The 25208-nt window shown below is 39.6% G+C and overlaps 1 protein-coding gene across 4 annotated transcripts in view; it reads left to right on the top strand.

Annotated features, from left to right (window-relative positions):
- ATP10B (ATPase phospholipid transporting 10B (putative)) overlaps window positions 1-25208 on the top strand; it is a 331169-nt gene that overhangs the window by 236190 nt on the left and 69771 nt on the right. The window lies entirely within an intron of this gene.

Below are 25208 nucleotides of genomic sequence, written 5' to 3'. Positions count from 1 at the left end.
TTAGGAATTTAAGTTTACTCTTATCATAAGTAGGAAGATCACCTCCCCCAGAGTCCCTGGCAGCTCCCTCCCTGGAGTACTGCTGGCTTTCCCTTTCATCAGTGCGGTGTCATTCATTTGGCTAATTGGGCAGTTTTAACTAGGTCAGTCAGCTCATTCTCTGGATCTGTCTGACAAGAGCAAGCTAGATATGAGTGCAAAGTAAAATATGTCTGACTTCTGTTGGATTTAGCCCTTGATTTATTGTCTGTTAATGCAGATTTGGGCTTTGCTCTCTGTCAAACCAAATACTGTAAGCCAGAGTTGCGCGTGTACAAGCAAAGAAATGTTTTGGGGCCAATTGTGCAAATTTCATCCATCTTTCAGGTGTAGCTCCTTCCTTACATAGCACACTTCTATTGATTAAATAATTGATTAATGAAGAGAATACCCAGTTCTTTGGTCTAGAAATGGAGAATTCTATTGCCAAAGCAAGTATTGGGCTACTGAGAAAAAGGAGGGCACTCTGTGGTCTCTGGATATTGCAGCATAATACCACCTGTATAAACAGAATATTAATTAAAGATAAACGATGGGAGGATCGTGGACAGTAACTGCTTAGTGGAAAAATAGGCTTTTTGTGTTGCAGTTGGCGCTGAGGTGATTCAGAATGCTTTGCTGTGCAGTGAATGAAACAGAAAGCCTGTGTCTTGGACCTCCGAGAAGGACGTAAGCAGAAAGTTATATCCCATGAATGCAGGCACTGTTAGATTTTCATCTTGTGTGCTGAGCCTCCTTCTTGCATAAAGCAGTGCATGTCTTTTGACAGACTGCCCCATGGTAGTATCACAACAAGCAGGGCTTTGCATGCGTGACCCAGTCGTATTACAGTTTCTCTCATTTGTAAATATAGGGTGCATAAGATTAGTTGACACCTTAGCGCATATCAGAACTCTGTCATGGCTCATGAAAATAAGAAAAGATGCCTTTTTTTAAAAAGTCAGGGGAAAATGAGAATTGTCTGAAGAAAATTGAATTCTGTGTTGATTGAACAGTGCTTGGTTTCCTCCTTTTATTTGCCAGATGCTCCTTTCTGAGCAGTATACACCTGTCCTGAATACGTAGAGGACACGTTGATCACAGCATTGGGAGATCAGCATAAAGGCAGGCATGTTCTGTATAGATCTAAGATGATTTAACTCTTTGTTAGCTGAAGTAAAATGTTATTTCTAAATATTCACTGGTAATATGAAGACACAGTAATGCATTTCTTTGTCATGCCTTGGAACTTTTAGGGATCTCAAATTAATACTTTAACTCCTTAATAAGAAAGGGTTAAAGTAGCTCGAAAGTATCAAAGTTAGGGAGTTGGCTCTGGTAAAGTATTTTCCAAAAGATGTACTTAATTCAGTGTGATTTATTTAGGTGAGGTCTTCCAGCACAAAAGGAGACATGTGAATCATGTTTAAGCATATGTAACATGATTAAATCAGGTCCATAATCAGTTCAAAGAATATCTCATGTAGCTTCAAAAAGGAGATGTAATCCTAGCAGAACTGCCCTACAACATACCAGATAAATACATAAAACAGTGAATGAGAACCATAATCCAGAAACAAATGCTCATCTCCATACGGAAGGTGTCATAAATGAAAAATCCCATACAAAGTGGAAGGGGGAAGAAGAGCAAAATAAGTGAAATCTTGTTATAATAAACTTAGAACAGAGGATCACCAGTCAATGGCTAGTTAAATTCTATATGTTTTAGTCTAGAATTTTAAGGGAACATTGTAATAAATATATTTATCCTGAGTCCCTGGTGACGTATTTGGAATAATGACTCACGCTCCAAAGATCTTGCCGTCTAGATAGGTAGATTAAAAGGTATCGCAAAGGGATGCAGGTTACACAAGCTTGTGGCAGAATGAAGACTAGAAAATGTCTCCCAAACATGACCCGATGCAGACATCAATTTTAGGCTGACTCTTACACTACTGGCAGCCGATATCCATGAGAACATGACATCATTAGCAAGAAAGGCAGGGCACAGGTCTTGCTGTTAAGATGATCACCTTGGGAATAGAAAAGATGAAGAAAGCGTACACACATCTCTAGATATTATAAACTTAGTGCTTTTTTCATGTTATATTAATAAAAATTTTCTAGTTGGAAACGCACTGCTCCCTCCTCCCAAAGACCTGGAAGTATGTCAGGAAAAGAGATGATCTGGGAGTGAGGTCTTGGAGTTAAAAATGATTATTGAAGTCAATGCCTACGTGAAGAATAAACTAGTCGATTCTTGCTGTTGTTTTTTGTCTTGATCTTTCATATCTCTTTTTGTTGTTCTTGTTGGTTTTTTTTGAAGCTTCCTATTCCCAACAATCAATTCTGCTCAGCAACTTCATTAATGATTTTAGCATTTCGTTTTCAAAGACTGGACTTGTGCCTTCTGTATCACTGTGCCTTCCCTGAGGGAGTCTGCCTTCCCCAGCCTAAATGCAGAGCTGTAGCTAATGTCACTTCAGCATCACTAGCAGCTTTGATGGTGTCTGGTTTCCTTCATCTCCTGTAAGGCTGCACTTCTTTCACCTTAGGGATAAGCAGTAGCTGTGAAGGGTCAGGATTACCATAAAATAGCTGACTGGCCAGGCAAATGCCTGAAGGACAGTGATTTCTCCACAGGAGCATTGACCTATCCTGTTTGCTAATGTGAGAGTGTGCTAAGCCTCTGGTAACCAATATTGAAAAAATAATTTATATAGCTTACCAACATAACATACATCATGTAGCTATAAACCTGGATTTGATTTGAGATTCACTGTCTTTATGAAATATGAAATCTCATCTGACTTATTCATATGCTATGTCAGAGAATTATTAAGGGTGTACCTGTGTCTGTAGCTGTAGGTTTGTTTTGAAGAAAAGATATTTTATTGTTAATACATTTGATGCCTTCTCCTCTGAAGGCTTGTTTTAAAATCTTGGTTGGATGGCAAACAACTACTGGGGTGGTTTACCTTAGAAATGTGCCTTCCTCTGCAGCTGGCAGTCTCTCACCAAGTGGTTCAAAGTCTCTAGCTATTTGGACAGACTCGGACAGATTTCTGACCTGTACAAGCAGTGCTTTTATGGTCCTGTGCAGAGCTGGGTACAGCAGTGTGGGGGAAGGAAGAAGGACATAGGAGACGGCATGGCCTCCTGGGGCACTTCACGCAGTGTCAGTCCCATTAGTAATCCACTCCAGCTTTCTAGTTGGTTTTTCGGTTTGCATGAGTTGTTCCTCTATTTTGCTGCAGTGGTATTTCAGGAAAGAAGTTGAACGTTAAAAATAACTATCTCCCATCATTTATTTTTATGAATTTGTATTATTTTAGGCTGCAATTACTGGCTGACTCAGTCACTGGCAACGAAAAAGAGTCATTTTAAGTCATCTTAGGCCAAGATTTGAACAAGAATTAGGCTATTTGAAAAGATGTTAGCAAGTGAAGGTTGTAGCCTTGTTAGTGATGACATTACTATCAAGTCCTCTGCAAACTGTCGTGACCTTTAAACAGGGCTTCAACAAAATGAATTGCTTGTGTCAAATAAAGCAATGGGTTAAGGCTAGACTGGAATAAGTGGAAAGTTCAGTAGGGTCTTTCTGGAGCCCTAAATCAATTCATGGATTTAATAAGTAAAGAAAAGATTTCGTAAAGATCGTTGTACGGTTTCTTCAGCGAAAGCACCTGACTTAGGACTTGAAGAGACATAGTTTGATAAAGACACAGTTTCAATGCTACCATGTGTTATGCAGCATGTCTGTAATAGTCTGCAAAATGCAGGTATTAGAATAGCTGAATGTGGTTTTTCTGGACTGATAAAAAGTAACATCATAGTAATTTTATGGTAGAAGGGATAACCCTGTATATGCTAATAGAAGAAAGGTGCATCAGTTCTTCAACTGGACCAAAGATCTTCATACTATAAAACTTTTCTGCTGTTGAAACAATTTCTCAGGTAACTCTGCCAATCAATTTTTGAAGTATCTTTTCTTTTTATTTTGAGTGAAATTCTGTATTTAATTTAAAAGAATAGGCTCTGTGTTGGAATATTTCTTCTTCTGAATGAGTAGAACTGCCTAAAGTAAATGCAGAAGTAAATGTGTAAACAAATGGCTTAATTCATATCTGATCTAAACACAGAAACAGTGAACCAGATGGTAAAAGCCTTGTGCTTTGCATAAAAGCTTTTGGAAAAGGGGGTGACAAAAAAATTGTGTACAATTTTTAATCAGTGCACCATAACCGTTACAGCCATTCATTTGTAATGCCCATATAGATGGATGGTAATAGATGCTTATTATTTGTATTTTTAACAGCTTTTAATCATTTGCCTGTAGAATGAACTATTCTTTTCAGCTCTAGATGTATGGCTTACTAATTCAACTTCACTCAGGTGTTAGAATAGCATCTGATGTATTTTCTAAAGTGTTCCCTTTACGAGGCTTTCAAAAACTATTTATATATTTTTTTCTTTGATTCAAGAGACTTTTTTCTACCTATCTCAAGTATAGGAAAAATTAAAAAAAATGGATATAATAATTGACAGCTGAGAATTAATTATAGGAAATGACAAGTTTTATCCACTAAACAAATGCGAGAATTTTTTTAGGGGTATATATGAATCACTCTTAAAAGACAGATCTTATGTTAAAGGTTTTACAGCTAGTATGTATTGTATCAGAAAACACTGTTACACACTTTGGTAATTTGACTAGGATCTTTCATTGATTTACGAAAAATAACAAAAAGACCTTTTTTGTTTCTCAAGATATCTCATAAAAATCTCCACCTTGATAAATTCCCTACTGAGAAAGCGGGGGTTGGATTAGATGATCTCCAGAGGTCCCTTCCAACCTCGGCCATTCTGTGATTCTGTGAGAAAGAGCCTATAGCAAAGACAATAGTGACCAACTTCTGTAACAGTCACTCCAGATGCCTGAGAAATGGGGAAACAACTGGTAGTTTCCTGGTTAACGTTCCCTGTAGCTGCTGTTCACCTTTGCTACCTGGTGTGCCTATCCTTGTTTTCTTGATCTATACACATTGACCTATGATTTATCTCCTGAGGACTTTTTTTTCCTCCAAATGGTAAAAATCTATAACTCTCCTTATCTTTGGGTTGTCCAAAAATAGTTTTTCTAGCTTTAAATTCTGCTGTCTTTCAAGCATCATCTAAAGCATGACTTCACGTTCATAGATCTCATTGTACGTTAATGCTTATTGCTTCTTTTTATGATAGAGGAACTGAAATAGGTTATCTGTGTCTAACATCAAAAAATTGTTTATAATTATTGGCATCCATTCATTTCTTAGCCTTCTTGAAGTTGTAGAGGTAGTCTTAAAAGCAGCAGTGGGTCACTACCGTAATATGGTGCGATAGTAGAGGCTTTTTTGAGTTGCTGAAATTTTGCATGCGAGGTTGTCCAGCCATTGTAGTAAACTGAAAGCCCAGGATTTGCTTCCCTGACATTATTGTGGGAGGGAGTGGGTGGGAGGGAAGAAAAAGAAAAACGTTTTCTCCTTAAAGATAAGGTGTACTGGAATTTGGCAGGCAGTTTATAACAGCTACTGACGGGGGCTATAGCTTCTATAGCCCATGGAAGGAAGGAGAGGATCATCTAGTTTCTGAAGGGTGATCTAACTTAGGTGCTCTGAATCTCTCCCTAGAGCTTTCTTCCCAACCGTACTGTTAATTTTTGTGACTTTAGCTCACTTAGCCTCTAGCCTTCAAAGTTCTTAGTCTTCAAATGTTAAGAGCTGCAGTGTAGCTGCTACACATGCTCACTTACATTTCAAGTATATTTTTTTTCCTTTACATTTAGGCGTATTCCAACATGATCCCAGGAGGTCTGTTGCTCTCTTACCTGCATATTGCAAAAAGTGAGGGGGAGAAAAAAAAAGGTTAACTAGTTTTCTTCTGAAGTGCCTAAAAGAGATCCTTAGACCCTCAGGATTAAAATAGGTATGCTTGAAGTGCTGTTGAGGTGGACAGGTGAGGATGTTGAAGGTAAAGCTGGACCCCAGGCTCTAAAAGTCCTGAGAAACCACTTTGATTTAAGAGTGGTTCATTCTAGTTCCATTTTGGCCTAGTTCAGGTATTCTTTACTGAACCTGCCTCATGCCTTGCTTGTCTTACCCAAACAATTTCATAGAAGAAAAGTGAGATCTTTTTTTTTCTAGTTTTGCTTGAACTCAGCACTGCTTCACCTTGCATTAAAAATGCGAAATGATTAGCCACTACTGAGAATCACTGTCCAATGTGTATTTATATATAACAGAAAAGAGTGATAACTGACCTGTGCTGCTTAAATGAGAGATACTCTCTTTTATCAGTAAAATGCCATCTGTCCTGAGAAGATCTGATCCTCCTTTTTTTTTTTTTATATCCTTTTATATGCCTTAAAAATATTCTTAGCTCTCCATCAACCCCAGAGGGTGCTCAGGGTGACTGCAGTGTGATCTCCTCGCCCTTGGAAGCCTTCACATACTGACAGTCTTTAAAGACATCACAGCTTTCCACAGCATGGGAAGCTCCTTCCCGTTTTTGGAGCCCCAGCCATGGGATGAGCGGGGTTTCTGTGCTTCAGCCATCTCTGCCTGGTTAGATCGTACTAGAGGGCTTTGCAGGTTAGAGCAGCTTGGAGATTTCTGACTTGATGGAGTGAGTAATAGGAAGCTGTTGTAAATGTTCAGTCTCACCAAAATCTTGAGAGTGAGTGGCTAAATCAGCTGGCAAGGAACGAGACAGCAGGTTAACCAGCGTGGTGCTCCTCAGTCCCTTTGAAGGAAAAGTGGCCAATGGCGGTGGTGCTGTGCTGGAGCAGGAGGAAACGGCTCTTGTGAGCGCAGGTGGCATCTGTCAGAGCTGCTCCATGTACAGCCAGGCTGAGATGGGAGGGAAGTGCTTTCATATTGTCTTCCTAAAAGAGAGAATGTGAGATTTACTCCAGCTTAAATGTCTCGAGGTCCAGAATAGCAAATGTATTTTCTATCCAAAAACGGATGCCTTTTTTCCTCACGTGGTTACCCCTCTGGGCTATACCTTGCATCCACAACTGTCCCACTGTACGCTTACAGACTCTTCCTCAAAACATAACTCCTATGGGGCTCTCTGGATCATTCAACTAGTTATTTCAGCTCTGATGACATGTGCTCCCCCTCTCCCCACCCACACTATGGGGGTGACTGTCCCTTCCGCATGCAAGTGGAAAAAGATGAAATTTTCTGAACTCTTGCAGTGTGGTCGCAAAATGAAGCACAAAGAGCAGCCCCCTTCCACCATCTCTCCTCCTGCTTGGCTGCCCTCACTGCCTAGTGTGTGCTCCCAGCACTCCTGCTTTGTTGTGAAAAGCCTCTGGCGAGCGCAATCCCAGGAGACCAGGCTGCCCAGGTCGAGGTGACGATGCCCGTGGAGTTTGCCAAATTAGTCTATGATGATTAAATTCTTAAACTGGTCAGTTTTCATGGTTAATTTGGCTAGTGGAAAATGAAGAAGCTGTTTTTACAGCATATATGTGCCATATGAACGTAGTTAGTTGGAAGCACTGCAGACTGCAGGACTTTGAACATGTGTTTTCACCCCCACACGCGCGCCGAGTGTGAGCGGGCTATGCTGTTTGCAGTTCCCTAGGTAACCGAGATCAGACATTTACCTGGCTCATTCTGCTACAAGTAGGGGAACATACATTAATTCTTATATTCAGGTTCCATGATGAAGTATTTTATGGAGATAGGAAAGGTCAAAACCAGCTCTAAGCCTTCCCCTACTGCATGCATCAGGGAAAAGGATCAAGCAATTGATCCCTTACGCAGGAGACCTGTGTATGACTGGAATAGAAAGCAACTAGTTCCCGTCGCTTTTGCATCTAGTTGCAGATTCTGTCCTATGACGACAGGCATGATGAGTACAGCATCCTGAGTGTCTAAACTGGGCCTGATTGGGCATTCACAAACAGTTTTGAATTCCACAGATGGTGATGGCAGAGTTTTTTACATCTGCGCAAGTCGAGAGGTCTGCAGACCTCACTGCAGGAAGCCAGACTTTCGTGGCCTCCATCCTGCGTTGCCGAACACGGCTGACTCTGCAGAGCGCTCAGAAATTTCAGCTAATGCAGACAATGCCTATCTGCGCTCACAGCGCTGCTTCCTGCAGGGAACATATCTTCTCTGTGCAATTCAATGAGCTGCTTGAAATTCCGAAATTCTTTGTATCCCAGTAACCTTGGAGATTACATTCTTACCGCTACGACAAAACTATTGGAACTGAAGTTTAGTGGCCTTTCAAGCACGCTGCAAGGCTGATTTTTCTGGATGTTTGAAAAAGGGAGGAGGTTTGACAGTGAAAATAGGAAAGACAAACCAATCCCTGATGATGAGATGTATTATGTTGGATGTGGTTTGTGAAAATACAAAAGAAAGATGCTTGTAACTGTAATTAGATGATGCAGAGGAGAGGTCATTAAAAAATCCCCTCTTTACTTAGAGGTAGAAAAGAGACAACCATTTTTAGAAGCATTAAAGTAAACTTTACTTTAGCTTATTCCTTATGTGGTGATCTTGGCTGAAATAAAGATTAGAATATTATTAACTATAAACCTGCTGTTTTTTTCTTGTGGAATACTTTCCACAGGACAATAATTATGTGATAATTACGCCAGAATAGGTTATTCTGCTGAACTCTTGTGATAAATTTCCCTGTATTGACAAGTTCACTTACTGCCAAACAGGCACAGGGAACTTGAAGTTATTGCTGCCTTTTTCTGCTGCAAGATCCTAGCAGGAGGGACATAGATGAGGACTAAGAATATGAAATGAATTTTAGAAGGCTGCACTATTTATATGGTAGAAGGGGCAAATTGAGAGCCTGAGATTTTTCTTCTGGTTTAATCCACAAGATTTCAATTAGGCATTTACAAATAAAATCACTTTTTTTTTCCTAAGCAAATCTAGAGAACTGTAACTCTCTGAAACTTCCTTATATGCATTCTCTTAAAACTGCTCAGTCTGTAGTTTAAGTTGGCATTTTCAAATACCATTTTCTAGCTATACCTGTTAAACTGATTGTGTTTTGGGAGATGTTTTACAATCTGGGAGCTTGAGGCCAGTCATACTAGATAACGCACACAAAAAAAGAAAATTTATTCCAAGAAAGTTGACCAGAGTGTCCAAATATGATGTAAATCCACTGAGCCACAAATCTTCATGTCAGAAAAACAAATGGGCATCCTCACTGTTGTCATCCTCCTTACCCAGGCACACGTGATATGATTTTTACTTAAAGTCCCTGTTACCAAGACTTATGTTAACATGGTTTACAGCAAAAAAGTTCTGCGTTGAGAGCAGCACAGATGAATATGCTGGCAGATATCCCCAAAAATGAAGAGGTGGCAGCTCAGAAGTTAGCTTGCTTGCACGTTTGCTTTCGTTGTTTGGAAGCAGCTTCTGCATCTGGAGAAGCTGGATCTCTGGAGCCTTGAGAACTAAAGGGACTATTAGCACAGATTTGACAGGGAAAAGAGGAAAAGGTCAAGAAAGCTGCTGCTGCCATTTTATATGCTTGTTTGTCATAATTATTCCATTTTCTGAACTCGTTGGAGAAAATAGAGAGCAATGAATTATGAATAGCCCCCAACAATTCATCTGTTTCCTGTACAGCGCTAACCAGAAACATTTGTGGAAACCTACCCTTCTTTAACTTTCTCCTAAGCATATTTGGGCTTCTCTCAGATGAATGATGTCAACTAAAGGGTGACATTTTTTCCAGGAAAAGACTTTCTTCCTTAGGAAGGTAACACATTGACAGGAACTTGCTTTAGACCCTGTTCTGGACGTATTGAAGAATCTGTCAGAGTTTCTGTCTGAGAGCCAGTGAGTGCCAAGAACACTTGAAAATATGGCCTCAGTTACCTTGAAATATCTAGTTGTAAGCTCTGTTGAAACCTGATTCAACACAACTAGTAGAGCAGCCAGAGGCAAGCCTGCATATGCACTGTAAGATTCCCGTGCAGCTCTGAGGCTGACCCGTAACTTTTGGAGCTTATCCACAGCAGAGACTGCCAACCATGCCAAATAGTCCTGCCATCTTATGACAGAAGTTCATATTCCCTGGTTACTTAAAGAAGAGCTTATCTGTCCAGTTCATGTCCCTTAGGGCTCTAGTGGGCAAGTCCTACTCTTTGCTTTTTTGATATGTATGCAAACAAAAAAACAAACCACAAAACCGCAAACCCACTGGAAAGTTCATCTTGCTGTGCCACTACTAAGCCTTTCCTTAAACTCATTGCTTGGCTCTGTGTGAGTCCGTTCTTCCTTCTATTTTGAAGCCCACAGAAAAATCTAACTTCATCTAAAATCTTAGCTGCTAAAAGACCATGTTGCTTTGCAGTAAGGAGCCTGGAAGTGAAAAGGTGCTATGTAATGCTTTGCTTCCTTGCCACTTAGCCTCTAAAATGCTTGTGCCATCCCTTAAACAAATCTGATAATAAACCCCAGCTGCAATGACTGAAATAGAAAATCACACAGCAAAGCTTTGAGTATTTATTGGCTCTCTCTGTGGCATGGATTTGACCTGGCAGTAGTCTTTCCAAGCAAGCAGTGTAGCATATTTGCATTATGGCTTTTTGCTCTCCCTAACCTGACTCTACCTTTGCAGCTTTTAAACACGGACTCCCTTTTAAAAAATTGATTCATTTCAATAGGTGAAATGATGGGCAGTGAGGAGGCAAAGTGTGGAGTACGTGGAGGTGGTGCTGTCTAGTCTTTACTTGACTGGTTGGGGTTAGCCAGAGAGCAGGGAAAAAGATTTCTGCCAGGAAATGATATCTGCCAGTTGTGCTGCTGCAGTTTGAATAATTTATCCAGATATGCTTCAGTGTAACTCTGGTTCTTGTTTGCTGACAGCCAAATAGTAGCTTGAAAACTTCAGTCTATGAATTCCGCACTTACTGGAGGGGTGGGAGTTAGCTTCTCTTTTACTCTTTATGCTTACCACTAGTCTTGTAGGAACAGCTCACCCCTGTGAGCTACTAGGCAAGCAATGCCCACTGAAATACCCCTTGGAGCTTTTCTGCGATATTTGCTATGCTCTTTGCCAAAGGTGAAGTGAACAGTATTTCTCTGACTGCAACTCTTGTAATCTTCTCTCATCAGGCCAGGGGTTACTAATCTCACTACAGCACCACAGAAATTTTGTTACAGTAGAAAAAGATTCAACCTCAAAGCTCACGTACAGAGCCTCATATAGCTCCATGTCTTTGTGAAAATTTCATGGTCTGATTTTACTGACTGCTTTTTGTCAGTTTTGTCAAACCTATAGTCTACTCCAAACTATTTCTGATCATATTCTGAACTGAATAGACAATTTGGTTGTGTCTGTTGCCTGAGCTATTGGTTACACTTGAGATTTTTTAAAAATGTAGCAATCTGCTTCTAGAAGAAGGCTGTTTCTAGTTAAGCTATGGAAATGCTGTCAAAGAAGTTTCATTAAAGACATTGTTGCAGCTCACTTCTGACAAGTATCATAATTTTGTGGATGTTAAATTTTGATTGAGCAAATCCCTCATTTCAACAAAACTGCGCTGAATCATTCTACTATAAGTTAAACTACTTTATATTAGAAATAATTTAGGTGTCCTATTTCTGATATGCTAGCTAATTAAAGACATTCTGTCAAGGTCGACAGGCCTAAAATGTGTGTTGCACTGATAATTAAAAATAAGGACAACCTTCCCATTATAAGCTATAGTCATGTTGCAATCTGGCTGCGAAAATATTTGTCCTATAATCTGTGCCTCTCTGGGGCATGGATTCTACAATGCAGAGATAAAATTAGGTAAGGCAGTAGAAAAAGGATAGGAAAAAAATTGGCACTTTTCTGAGTGGCTCTAGTCATAGAGCTTTTAAGAACGGAGCTTTCATGCATTGCCCTCCCCTCCCTACCCTCGAATCAACTGTATTTTGCACGGACTATTTTATATATGACTAGCTTGGTTGTTGAAAACAGAGGGGTCAATATGAAATTGAGGAAATTTCCAAATATGTTCATGAATGTCATGTCTGGTCATCTATAGTGCTACAGCAACAGTGGATGGTGCTTTTTCCCTGTGTTTTTCTAATCTTTTGCTGGATATTTACAGTTCCTAAACGTAGGTACTTAATTTAAAATGTTGAGTTAGTAGGCTCATTTCCCTAGACAGCTTACAGAACTGGAGGGAACAGGCTCCTGTGTTATCTTAGATTCATTCACTGAAATCAACCTCTCAGCTTTCCTCTTAGCTAAAGGAAGGTCAGCATCTGAATTCAGGTATTCTTGCTGTATCTCCCTAGAGCTATTACAGTCACAGACAAGAATTGTTATGTTTTTCAGACCTCTGGTTTGCATGTCTGAATCTCTTCAAGTAGTAATTATGGGATCTCTGTCCTTGGAGATATGCAGAATTTGAGTGGGAGGGACCCTCAGAAACCTGATGCAACTTTGAAGTTGGTTCTGTTCTTGAGTAGGGGCTGGACCTTCAGGGGTGCCTTCTAATCTAAATGAGATGATTTGATTCTAAACCAGAACATGACATAAACGTGATTCTAAACCAGACAGTTTATGGCATAACCTTGCAAGAGAGTTTCCTTTTAATACCTCAGTTCAGAATGGCTCATCCCCTGAACCATGAAAATGAAGAAGGAGAATCCATGAATCTGGTTTGTTTATAAATTAATGCAATTTTATTCTAATCTTAACTGAGATCTCTGGGATCTTGCCATAGAAGTGCCTCTAATATTTTGTACGTTTTCTCTTAAGAATCTCAGTATTTTACTACTACTATTTAGCCTCTTAACCTTGATGAAAGATAAGGTTCTGAGAAACCAGCAGAAATCTCTTAAGTCAGTAGGAAAAAAGAGATGAGAATTCTCCTAGGGAGGATTTTATTTGCTTCAATCTACTATATCACTCTCTTCAAAATGGTGTTTGAATAGACTGGATGAAAAGAGCATCATCAAGTACAGTACTAACTAGGTGAAGTGATCTGGATGGACTCTAAGGGCTTCTTTCCAATCCATGTTGCTAGCTTGGATAATATGCTTGTCTCCTGAAATGAATAGCAGAATGTGGAAAATCTGGTAGTAGCAGGAAAACAGAATGTGAACGTGTGCCCAGAGGATTTTAGATGGCCTGTTAAATGCAGAGATTGTAGCTTCAAGCGTGTCTTGTTGAGAAGATCTGATTCAGTTGGCATTTTCCAGTTTCAGCAGCGTATCTGGAAACAGAAAGCTGCTGCGAGCCAAAGCACAGATATATGCTGATAAGGACAGAGAGGGGAAAGTACCCTGCCAGTCTGCTGGAGTTGTCAGAAATCTGTGAAGTTCCCCACGGGCTGTATAAATAAAGGAGCTGTCTGGGCGGGAGGTTTGAAAGGAAGCCAGATGGCTGCAGTTGCTTGGGAGAGGGTTGATATGCCAAATAACTTTTTACATCTCTCATGTGTGAAAAAGGTTTTGCCCTTGACTTCAAAGTAACAGAGCGAGTTCGTCACGCTGCCTGATACTTTTTTGGCTTTATTTTCTGTCTTTTTTTTCTTCTGAAACAGCAGGGTTTGCTATAACTATCCTGCAAATAGCTCATCACGTACCTACTGCTTTTAATCTGTGCTCTGCCTAGCAATACTGCCAAGGCAAGTTGTGGGGATGCAGTGTTATTTAGATTGGCAGCAAATGCAGAGTGTAGTGAGTTGTGTGTATCTGGCTAAATTCCAAATGGGTAATTACATTCTGCCTACCTAGAATTCCTCTTATGGCTTCTTGAAATCCCTTGCTTGAAGCTGTTGCTATAATGCCACTCTCTGCTGTTAATTGGGTGACTACCTCCCACTCTACAGGCAACTGCATTTCAGTGACAAGTGAGGTCACCTGGTAATGTATGGTAGTGTCCCCATTATAAATTGCAAATCCATGGTTTTTCAAGCATCTCTCACCCCAGCTGCGCTCTCCTCAGTGGTATATTTCTGCTAAGAGTACTTGTTAAGTACTCACCTCCAATTTGCCTAGAAATATGCATTTTATCAAACTTCTTCTATCATACTGTTACTTGTTGCTATTTTGGCAACAGCTGTTTTCTTTATTTTCTTTTTCTGATCACTTTTTTCCTAAGTGAAATGAACAAGGCCTCTCTGGCCTATGGTTAAGCTGACTTGAAACTCAGCAGTGAGAACAGATTATTCAAGGGCCAGAGACCCCCTGCAGAAGGTCACGCACTTCCAGAGTCTGAGCATAATGTTGAGCCATAACCTCTGATTATGTTGAGCCATAATCAGAAATGAGAAAGTAGTACAGAAGTTAGGATCAAATCATCTGTGCCATAGAGTTTGGTAGATGGGGATCAGCGCTTTCAGTATTGTAGGCAATTTTACTGGCTTAGTGGCTGCGCATTCACCTAAGGTGCGAATCTCATTTCCAGGGCAATTTGAGAGCCGCTCCAATGAGCGATGCTCACAATGCTTATCAGACAAAGCTCTGAAGTGGCCACTACAGGTGCACGTATTGAAGTCTGAAATTATACATGTTCTGCTAGACTTAACTATAATTAAGGAGACACTTGAGTATCTGTTCATCAGTTTTGCACTTTTTTAGACTTGTTACCTTTCAGTAAATAAATTTTTTTAACGTTATTCTTCACATAAGGTATATACAAGAAAGCTATTAAAAGTGCCAAGCTAGCATTATTCTTGCATAAAATTCAATTTAAACTGTGTGTGTGTTTAGATGTCATTTCTTTCCTCTCTCCTGCAGACTCCTCTAAAAGGGGTGGGAGGGACAGTCTCTCAGTTTAGGAGAATACATTACTCAATGACAAGGAAAAGAAAGAGGAACAAAGGCTAGAATTGCAAACTTGTTCTCAGCTTTTGAAAACAACACCATAATGAGCCTCCTACTTAAACATCTGTAGTAAGAAATGAATCGGTAATGTTCCTGTGAACAACGTCACATTTCGGTAACCTGGATAATACCCTCATAACCTTTATGCTTTGCAGGCTTTTGCAAAAACAAACAAGTAGCTTGAGCAAACAAGTGTTTGAGCACTTGTCTAAAGCCTGGTTTGGAGGAGGAGTCGCTCTCCCAGCTGTGTTAGCAGCTGGTGATGATGTGGCAGCACTTGCATGGCGGTTCTTTGTTCAGAGGCGGTGCTGCTGCAGGTCTCTCTCCACAGTCGGACTGCTTGTTTTCATGGAAGTTGTAGGATCTTAATGTCTTTCAATTTGAAGTTAGTTGATTCAAAAGTTTTTATTGGGAAAGGGGAGCAATGGACAGACTGACATCATAACAGCACAAGCATCCCTTTGCATCCAGGCTAAACAGTTGCTTAGAGCATAATCTCACAAAGCCGACCTATATTGCTGTCTTTGATCACTCCTGTACTTTCTAAGAGGAGTCCTACCTCTGCTCTCTGTCCTGACCTCTTTGCAAAGCAGCTTGGACCAACAGCATTACTGACTTGATTTTAATAATGGCAAATAATGGGAATCCTGGAAGGTACGAGATCAGAAGAGGTGTGGAAGCACTGCTACACCTACGTTTATTTTTGAAGAGCCACTTTGTCATATTTAATATAATCTGAAATATTTTTTGTGTTCTTAAATTGTGCACATGGCTCATGAAGTGGTTCAGCTTTGGCTTAATGCGGCATAGTCTTTCCTCCTGAGACAAACTGCAAAAGACTGTGGCTTCAGTTCTCTCGGTGGTTTGTGATGCACAAAGCAGTTCGTGTGAGTAGTGTCATGTCTGCAGAACACAAATGCTAATAACCACACGCAGCCTCCCATAGGCCTGAGGTCCAGCCTAACTAGAGTTTTTCAGTGACTCTTCCAACTCTGCAGTTAGGACTGTGGTACTGCTCTTAAGTGATTTATTTATTTTTAAACAACTAAAATTGGTGAAACAGTTGCACTGAAGTCAGCTGGACTATATATGAATAACGGCCAGTCTGGTCTTCCTGTGTTTCTTGTAATGATTAGAGCACCTCCTTGTTTTTGTGTTGCTAGCCTCAAAGCACATACAAGGGATCATAAATATTATCACTACGCTATTGAGCGGGGAAGTGATCCATCAAGGTGAAGGGTTCACCTTATGCCAGCACAGTGTTGAGATCGATAGCACGGTATTGAGATCTGAGTTCCGACCCACTGCTCCAGCGCCGCTATTGTTTAATTATAACCCGTTCTAGTGTAGGTTTCACTGAGATGTCCAGAAAATTTCTTTTGGTTTTTCACTTGCTTATCCTACCTACCGCCTTCTCAAGCCTGTTGGAGGTGTATTGGGGTGACAAAGGAAGTGCTGGCGGTAAGCTTCCTGCATCGATTGTTTGTTTTCTGAGAGGGTATTTCTGCCAGCATGCAGTCCTGTAAATCAGGGTACAGGGTTTAATAATTTGCAGAGCAATAATGAAGCTAGCAGAATTGGCCAAAATGGTGCATCTTCCGTTTTGACCAGCAGGTGAAGCTAAAGAGATTTATTGGGAAGAAATGCTGCTGTCCTGTCATTAATAAAACTAAAGGTTTTGAGTAGCACTGCATGGTTATTTCTCCATGAGTATTTATGAGGGCATTCAGTGAAAGTCGTTTTTCTTCACTTGGTTCCCTTTTCCTCCGCGTGAATGATTGCTCGGCTGCTGGTGGCTGTAAGGCCAGCAGATAGCAAACAGTCCATAAATGTAACTGTCTTCAGGAGAGCTCTTCGTGGGTGCACGAAGGGGCTCTAACAGAGGGAGCAGGCAGGTGGATAAGCTGTAAAATAAATACATTGCTACTTACAGAATTGTCCTCACATTGTTTATGCCTGACTTGTTGCCTGATACGTATGGAAACTTTTGGTGGAGGTATCTGTGAGTTTTCTGTTTTGTTTTGGTTTTTTAAGATGTTTCTTCTGCTGGTTTTCAGTGTGCTGTGTCAGTTATCTGCACTCTTTATGTCTGTTCCTCTGTTAACCTTTGCAGTGTCACATAATGAAGAAAAGAATGAAATCTGATTTGTGAGCAACTAATAAACTTATACAAGACTGTCACCTACCTAATTCTACGTCTACTCTTACACGCTGGAATAAAAGGAAAAATTCTTCGTATTTTTTCTGTTTCTTAAAACCATATAGCTCAGAAAATGATTTTTCTTTTAGTTTCCACCAAGAAAAAAGGAAAGATTTTAATAAGTTTAGGTTCAAAACCTAAGTCAATAGGAAGTGGATTTTTTCCATTAAAATGTAGAATTTTTCCCTAAGGGCAATAAAAGAAACATAAATATCTGTTTGCACTGAAACACTCTGATTTGTTTCTAATAAATGGCACTGACCTAATTAAACTTTATCACCTGCATAAATGGGGCAATATAATCTGTTAATCCTTTTAAAAAGGGGAGGGGCATGCAAAGGTGAGACCTGTAAACATTGAAAGAAAAAAATATGGGAAACAGAGTCCCAAGTTCATGCTGCGTGCGTGCTAATCACCTGTAAAATAGTGTGCCTTTAGAAACAGAGCTCTGAATTTGCCTTGCCCTGTGTTTTATGCTAAATAAACCAGCTGATGCGGATTAACCCAACAGAATTCTATATTAAGACACACAAATGCTTTACATTTTTCTGTGGTAAAATCTTTTTGGGATGGAGTGAAAGCTGAGATGGTTGGTCCTGAATCTTTGTGCTTGCTCTGACACTGTCTAACCGCCATTTTCCTATTTGCCAAATGGGTGGTTTGTTTACATCTCCACCTAGTTAATGATTGCAAAATAGATAGAGGGCTTCAAAATAAGTAGTAACATGTTTCTTATCCTGCTCTTATATTGATCGGAGCCAGAATCCATTGTGCGTGGCACTGTTTAACTTTTGAAGCCTCCGCATGTTTATTGGAGCTGTTGGTAGTTAACTGCACGATTGCGAACTCGTAGCTGTTATCTAGTAACAGCGTCCCAGAGGCTTCATTTGAACAGGAACACCCAAAAATACTTCCCAATTGCTAGGTTGTGGCGTAAAATAGACTTGGATGTACATTGTGGTTTCCATTAGAAGAAAATCTAGTCAAAGGGGCCTGGATGGAGCCAAGGTGTACTTTGGTACCCCCAAGGTCCAGAGAATTAAGGAATCAGGTCTGCAGAGTCCTCACATGGGTTTGACAAAGATCCAGAGTGATTAACTGGGGTGCAAGAACTTTTTTAGTGATTTCTCAGTGGAGAAATATAAAACTTTTTTTTTTTTTTTGGTAATGTTAGTGTCTATGCTTTGAGTTTTTTGGGTAACCACCAATGTACAGCACAAGTTGTGACAGATCTATTTAAGAAATTGCATCATGTTGCACCACTGATCTTGGAAACCATCACCACTACCTAGCAATGCACTTCTGATGTTGGTATTCTATTCAATGGCCTTCAAATAGGTTTTGTTCCTTTTGGATTATTGTAGGAAATCTACAAAATATGTCTCTCATAGATGCTATATAGTTGTATTTTACAAAATTAAGAAAAATGTGTTAGGAGAAACCTCTCATTTATTTCAATTCTAAATTCCATCAAACACAGATTTATACCCAATACAAGGATAGCTGGATAAAAGCGTTGGTCAGCCTTATGGTCCAAACAACTTTGAAACTGAGAACCCTGATACGTTTAAAAATAGCACACTCTTCTCTTTCCAGTGGAAATGCATCTCCTTGGTAGAGACTGTACCATTAGCCCCTGTGAACAAAGCTCCTGGGCTGTGTATATATTGTCTTTCATACCAGTGTTCCTTGAAAAAGGTGCTACTGGTCTATAGTGTAGTATAACATAGATATAGACCATGTAGACTATTGTGTAATAGCAAAATTGAGCAATTTGACCTATGCTTTTTGGCCAAGGGGAACTGACTCCTGAAAATAATTCCTTTTGTAGAATTCACATGATACTGTAACATGTCATCTCTTAAGACACCACAGTGCACTGATGATTGAGAAGACAGTATACTAACTTAAGAAATGGATGGTTTTTTTGAAAGAGTTTGTCTGGTAACTGCCAAGGAATACAGTAAAATTGTTGTACAGCAGCTTTTGTTGTTAGGCCAGTGTAATAGTATCTACAGATTGCAGTGGTGGTGTGCATTACAACCTTCACCCACTAAAATGGTGGTGTCAGTTAAGGTTATTACGAACAGCCCTGTGAATGCAACACTTTTATTCCAGGAAGTCTGACTCCCAGCAGCCTATGGTTTTTATAACCTCCATGTATCTTGGCGTAACAAGAAGGGACAGCAGGATGAACACCCATGACGCTGAACTTAAAGAGGATATTTAAGAAACAGAAAAGGAGGAGGAACACGATTTGAGGGTTTGAATCTGTCTCTCTGAATTTAGAGAAAAAGAAATCAATTAGTTTCAGCAGTCGGTCATCTGGGACCTACATAAGATAACTAGTAAATTAGCAAAATTCTGGGAAATTAGACTGACCGCTTACACAGGCTGTACTGCCTGTTGAAAACAAAGCTGTTAAACAACTGCAGCTTCTATGATCTGCTTCACAGCTACAGCTACAAGCAGTTCATTTAATAACTGGATATGTTGACTGAGTCAAATACCACGTGTAACAGCACGTTGTAAACACTTTCTTTGTGACGATATAAATTTCTGTCAGATGCTTTTAAAAGTAATGAGGTCAACTTGAAATCATTGTGGTAAAACACAAATTGACTGCTCTGATGAAAACACAATCTTTGGGTGCAGTGGTAGAGAAGCTCTCATCGCACACTCTGTGGGATAATTGCAACCCCTCAGGTTTTGTTAGGAAGAGTTTTTGCGAGTCTCTGTTGTGCCGAGGGTATGACCAAGAAGAGGGTGATCAGAACTTTTCGAAACTTTGATTCAAAAACAGATTCGAAATCTCTTGCAAATTCAATGGAAACTGTTGTATGTAAAAAGTCACCCTAGAACTGAAGTCATTATCAATCAAACCTGAACAGCTGTTATGCTTACTAACATCTTACATTGTGCTTGATTTTCAATGCCATCTGCTTTGAGTTGTAATGAAATGAACAGAGTGCATTGAATAACCAGTCTCAATTTGCATCAGAAATTGGCAACAGTCATACTTTAAAGGCAAGGAAAAAATATATTTGCTACCCTTTGCTTGGAAAAAAAATAAAAAAAACTTGGATACAAGTCGTCAGAGTGGCTGTATACTTCATGTTCTGCTTTAAAATTGTGTGAATTTGCCAGCATGAATTTTGCCCCAGTGTTTGTGATAGTATAAACTATCATTTATGTTAGTCATTTTTGTACCACTAGCAAACAAATAGCCCTCAGGAGAGGTGAAAAAAACAGCTTTTCATGTGTTAGAATTTAGGATCTAAAACAGTTCTTTGCCTATTTTAAAAACAAAACAACAAAAATATATTTTGTTGTAACTGAAGATGTTTTGTCAGGAAGTTTTCACAATCTGATGCTTCTTATTCTGCTTTAAAAATGCATTTCATTTTACTAGCCTCAGAAAAGCTTAATGTTACTACTTGCCCACCACCACCACTACTATTTCATTAAAAAAAAAAAAATCTTTAGTTAATTTTGAGCAGTTCATATTCAACCAATGTGCAACAGCGTTAAAATTTCCTCATCTCTATTGGTTAGGTAATTAACCACACAGAGTACGATGGTGTGGTCTCAGATGTTGCAACCAGTAGCAAGGAGGATTTATTAGGAGTCAATCTCAGCTTTAGAATTAGGTTTCTTAAATGCCCTTTGGTTATGCTCTTCATATTTGCTGTTCTTGCATCATTTATTGCCTGTTCTGCTTCTTATTTTTTGGAATCAGTCAAGTAGTTGCTCATTACCAGGATGATTTTGCATTTGTGCAAATGTCTGCACAAGGTGCAAAGCAGTAAAAAAATAAAGCCCAGGATATCTTTAGGAAGACAGATGCATACACGTCCTTTTCCTTTAAGGATCCTTACAAGGTTTCAGACCAGAAATAAGATTTGCTGAACCTTACTGTTCATTCCTTTAGACCAGGTCTTGTGTCAAATCTTGTTGGAAATGTAAAGCCTGAACTCAGACCAGGAGAAGAGAATTTGTCATCTGTGTCTGCACCCCAGAGAGATTCTGTACATGCTTTTGAATCTCTGCTTGTGCTATCCCACTGCAGTATATTTGATACTCTGTAAATAGATCATCTCTGAACGTCTGGATTCACTTTTCTTTTCTTATTTTGCGTACGTATTTTGCTGAAGGAATAAGATGTTGAACTTCCCAAGACTGCTTAATCACCATTCCTTTGCAAAAGGTCTGGCTTGAGTTACGTCACAGTGCAGATACCCTCCCTCCACTGCTGTGAAACGTTGCCTGAGAGCTGTTGCTTCCAGAGGTCTTTAGTTATGCTATTCTGTCTCTTCTTTAATGTCAAGCAGTTGCAAAAATCTGCAAACCATGCAAGTGCAACAGTGTTTACCCCTTTCTTCTTTCTGCCCCCACTTTCCCCCCTATCACTGCTGTCCAAGCTGGCTGCCTGTCAGAAGAGACTCATTTTCTTTGGGACAGGGTGGCATTTCCCAAGGTTGACGTTTTATCACAGTGACATGGCAGGGGGAAGAAAGAGAAAGATCACGGAGGAAATGAAATGTAAATGGAAGATGCTGATTAGATACCTTTTTAGCAAACCAGCCTTGACTTGACATTGTAAATTTTGGTCCCTTAGATTTTATTATCACAGGGTTGAAGGAAAATACCCCATAAATACATTAACTTTTGTACAATACTTTTTCGTAGTCCTATAAAATGTATTCTGCTGTATTATTCTATTCTGTCTATTTTTAATTAAATGCAAAAATGTTCATCCCAGTTACCTTAGCCTAGGGGAAAACGAAAGAGGATAGGACAAAAAAAAGACAGTTGAAGGGAATCTTACCACTATATTTAAAAAAAAAAAATTAATGCTTCCAAAGAACAAAGAACGCTTCAGAAGTACTGAGTTATTAGGCATTTTGTGCCCAGATTCCTGCAGGGAAAATTTCTAGTGTTAGTCAAGGTCACTTAGGAAATCTGTGGCTGAGCAGGAAGGGGAGATTAGTTTCCTATATCTGCGTGTAGCACCATCTTCCCTCCATTGATGTGGTCCTCTCTCATTTCTCTGTATTCTCCTGAGTGATTATGTGGTGTACTACTGCAAAGATTACCTTCTAGACTGGGTATACTTTCATGTCGTTCTTACAAGAAGGTTTGAAGAGCATCACTCTCGATTGAACCAGAACAACTTAATCCTGTGTACACATTGGGTTCAGCAGCCCAGGTGTTTCCTGGACTTTATTTCAACAATACTGTGTGATTAGCTCCTGATTAAGCTTTCCCTTGATCTCTGACTGATATGGAGCCGTGCCCTACTGAATTGGCAGTTGTTTTAGCTGCTCTGTTTTTTCTTCCTGTTTCATATAAATAAGTAACTATTCTCTTCAGGGCACTTTAGTTTAATACTCAGATTTGGAGAACTGAAATTAGAATCAGCACATTTTGTCAAAAACATAGTTGCATAAAAGGTTTTTACATATAAAGGATCTTCTGGTCAGTTTCCAATTTATTTTCATTTTTTCTGCTTTCTTTTGGACTTTTACAGCATTTGCTGGGTTCCCGCATGAACATCTGCAACATAATTTTGATCATAAGTGCTTTATAATCATACATGCTATAAATATTATATTGTCTTTTAAAGGCCACTTCACTTTGATTTTGAATATTAAGTGGAACAAACAAAAAAATTATTATTCAGACAATTGCTCTAATTTCAATGCCCTTGTTTCTGGGCTAAAATGTAACTAAATTCTGCCATTGCCAGAGTTTGAGATACCATAGTCTTCTAATTAAGTAGCGTGCAGGACTCAAACAGCTAGAGAAAGAGGCATACATTTGAAGGAAACACATGCTCGTCCTTTTTGTAACAGTAAATTTAAAAGATTTCTGAATAGCCAGATGAAAACATGGGAGAGAATTCACCAACCTGTGGCAATGTGGATGATTCGCATCTGATACATTCAGGAAAAACGAGTGGCAGCTGCTCAAAAAGCCCCTGCGCAGGCAGGGATGCTAGGCTGGATGTGTAATTTGCGGCTTACCAAGCAAGCAGTTTCTAGTTAAATGGGCTTCCAGTACAGTGGGCCTGTAATGTGCCTAACCTTGACCTGCCTCCCTGAGCTGGGGTATGGATGTCTTTGGTTACTCATTCACGTTTTTAAGGGTATATTTGTCCTTTGCTTTCATTCTGTTCAGGATCTGGGTGGAGATGACTAGCACCTGGCTAAGCTGACTGACACCTGGCACTATGCGTGTGTGCTGTGGAGGTTACTTTACTTAAGCAGAGTTTCTGTAGTTGGGTTTAATTCATGTTTCGGAGGGCTTAGATAGTCATGTGGGAATTTCTTTCCAGTTACTCTACTAGTATTTTTAGACTAGTCACTGTGGGCCCAACAAGAAAGTGAATAAGTGGGCCTAAAATACATCAATTTTTTTTTAAATCCATAAAGCTGAACTTTTTTCCCTCCATAGGGAAATGTCAGAATAGTAGAATCCTGGTGATACAGGTTGTTACTGCTTCATGGGATCACTAGGGTTGGAAGCAGGCTAAAGTGCTTTTAGAGAAGAACAACACAGAGTTGTAGGATGAAGAACTTACTGCCTATGAAGGAGTAGAGGTGAGCTGAAGATACAAGACATGTCAAATGAATGACTAGGAGACTGTGCAACACATGCCTCTCTTCATTTCATACTTGGATTTTCTTTTCTAATAACAAGTCATGGACACAATGGAGATGTAGGTTTCTAGAGCTCAGGAGGGAGGTATGATCTAGAACGTTTCTTAATGTACTTGTTCTTTATGAACTATCCTTTCTTTTATGAACAAAAACCAATTTAATGTTTACCTGTAGGTAGAAACTTACACAAGGGCCATTTCCAAAAGGTAGTGGTACATTTATATAGCTATGTTTACTTTGTGTTGTGTATAGCTTTGCTTAGGCAGTGTGCGTTTATGTGACATAGGATCATTTTTGTAATATTATTTAACTTGAACTGTAAGTGTGATTAAGAGTTCTTAGACTCTGGCTCTTATTTTTCCAGCATAAGAGGAGTAAAGGTCTGATTTCAGAAAACGTCTATATTTAGGACAATACCTTCATACATGCTTTTAAAACTACATACATACCAAGATGTGTGACTCTATTTCTTATAATGACCAGTTCCACATCTGGGAATATGGGCTGAAGCCTATAGTCTTATGTCTGGAACTGTGTTTACTTGTTTGAAAAGATACATTAAACATTTCTAGGATATATAGTGGAATCACTTCCATGCCTGGGCATTAATTTGTCAGCGAAACCACAAGAACATCTCATCCTAATTCATGAAAATCATAGCCCTGGCTGCCCTTCCCGTCTGATATCTCCAAGTGAGACGTTTTATGGACTTTTAAAAGCTCTATCCACTATCTCTTCCCAGCATCTCCTCAGTCGAAGGTGTGAGGGGGCCAAACATAGTTTCGGCACCGTAATGTGGTTATAGCACAGAAGCTACCACAGCCAACGCTTGTAAAACGTCTATCAGTCCATGTACAGGTAATAGGAGTAGATCACTGTAGTACTTGGCTGTGCTGGCAGTAATGATCCTCACTGCAAAGTTAGCCAGATAATTTCAGTCTAACTCTTCATTTAAATGAGCCTGTAATGCGGGAGATCAAAGCAAACTCCCTTATTCACAGAATGAAGCCAAATAGAGCATCCAGCATTACTATTTTCAAGTGAGCAACTTCCTTCTCAAATAACAACCATCTGATAATCGTCCTTGTCTTCCTGACCTATATGTCAGCGTATGCTAAGAGCACGTCTGTTTTGAAACCAGTCTTAATAAAACAGCTGCAGCCCTGTAGAAGACTGTGCTGTCTGAACATGCCTCCGCACAGCGTAAGCTAGAGGAAAGTTCTCCACCAGGCAGTTAAATCTTCTCTATCCTGAGGAAAGAGTCTTATAATTAACCTATTATTGCAAGATTTTTATTTTTCTTCTCCAGGGAAAGAGAAACTAGTCGAGACATGAAAAACATGTGTCAATCTAATATAATAATAGAATGTTGAAGCCCAGCAGTCTAATGACGCATTAGGTTTATGAAAAGCTCTTTTCTGTTTATCCCAAACACAAACTCTCACACAAAAACATTATGTAATT

The sequence above is a fragment of the Struthio camelus genome, chromosome 13 (assembly GCF_040807025.1).
Source record: "Struthio camelus isolate bStrCam1 chromosome 13, bStrCam1.hap1, whole genome shotgun sequence".
In the NCBI taxonomy this organism is placed as follows: Eukaryota; Metazoa; Chordata; class Aves; order Struthioniformes; family Struthionidae; genus Struthio; species Struthio camelus.
This window is presented reverse-complemented; position numbering and strand designations above follow the sequence as displayed.